Genomic DNA, 1501 nt, shown 5'->3' on the forward strand with positions numbered 1-1501 from the left:
ATAACGGTCGATGCATCGCGGAAGTCGTGGCTGGAGTGAAACCCGACGAGGTTGCTCAAGCAAGGCGGTAGCCCTTTGTGCCATTTGTCGATGTAGCCGAGAGCATGGGTGGTGTAGCCGTGGTCGAGGTAGCCGTCCGAAGAATGATGTGGTCGATGTTGAGTCGGGATAGCAGTTGTTGAGGAAGTCGCCGTGAAACCGTGGGCGCAAGGAGGCGTCGAATTAGCATGGGTGCAGTGGTGTCGAAGTAGGGGAGCGCCGGAGAGAAGACGATGTTGACGAGGCGTCGTGCCGGGTGTGCCAAGCCCGGGGACACGTCGTGGACGAAGGCACGCACCGGTGTTGCCAGCACCGGGCATGTGTAGACGAGGGACCTGCACGAGCTGTACCGCATGTCGGAGAAGTCGAAGGGGCAAGCAGAGAAGAACTCGACGACGGTTGTGGCGCCAATCGGCGCGGGGCCGATGTCCCCCGCGGTTGTCGGAGTAGACGAAGTGGTCGGCGTAGGTGACGGCGACGCTGGCGACGGGCTGGTGCTGGACGAAGACGAAGGAGGTGGACGGGCGGCGGTGGCTACGGGGGTAGCGGCGGCGGCGGCGGCTAGGTTAGGAGCGCGGCGGCGGTGCTCGAAGTAGGCAAGGAACCCTAGCACCGTGACGAAGACCGACGCGGACGGTGGCGTTCCCGCGCCAAGGGAGATGGCGCGGCACATACCATGGGAAGTCGACGAGTGGTGACAGCAGAGTGTACCGCGGGTCGCGGTGCTACGACCCGAAGGGGCGACGCAGCGGCGATGGGCTCGTCGAGGCGACGACGGGAAGACCTCGGGGCGGTGGCGGGGACCGCGGGCCGCAGCGCTATAGCCTGAAGGGGGGCCGCAACGGCGGAGCGTGGGTTGGCGCAACCGCGGGGACGGCCTCAGGATGGCAGTGTGGATCGCGTACCACGCTCGCTACGACCCGACGGGGCGACACAGCGGCGCGAGGGTCGGTGCAGCCATGAGGACGGCTTGAAGCGGACGGCCGCGGGGCGACGGTGGACCACAGGCCGCGACACTATGTCCTGAAGGGGCGACGTAGCGGTAACACACGGGTCGCTGCAGTCACGGGAAAAACCATATAGCAGCACGTTGTAGTCTGATGGGATGACGCATCGGCAGCCCGTTGCTCGATCGGTAAAGAGCGCGATGTACTCGAAGACAATCTTCGTGGTCTACGAACCGACGCGCAGACGGCTGATTAGACCAGAAACGCGTCAGACAAGATCGACAAGTCACGGACCGGACGTGGCACAAGCGTCACGCATTGCGCAGGGGAACTGCACCGCATGTCATGCATGCATGCAAGCACTCCATGAGACGCAACAACGTGCGAACAGCGAGACACGCACCGATGGATCAACGCGCGCGGCGAAGTAACCCACGCACACGCGGCCGCGTGAGTGGCCTCGCAGCGCGGATCAACAGGCCTAAGGATTGTGCGAGGGGCGGCCGCACGCCTGC

The sequence above is a fragment of the Triticum dicoccoides genome, chromosome 3A (assembly GCF_002162155.2).
Source record: "Triticum dicoccoides isolate Atlit2015 ecotype Zavitan chromosome 3A, WEW_v2.0, whole genome shotgun sequence".
Lineage (NCBI taxonomy): Eukaryota > Viridiplantae > Streptophyta > Magnoliopsida > Poales > Poaceae > Triticum > Triticum dicoccoides.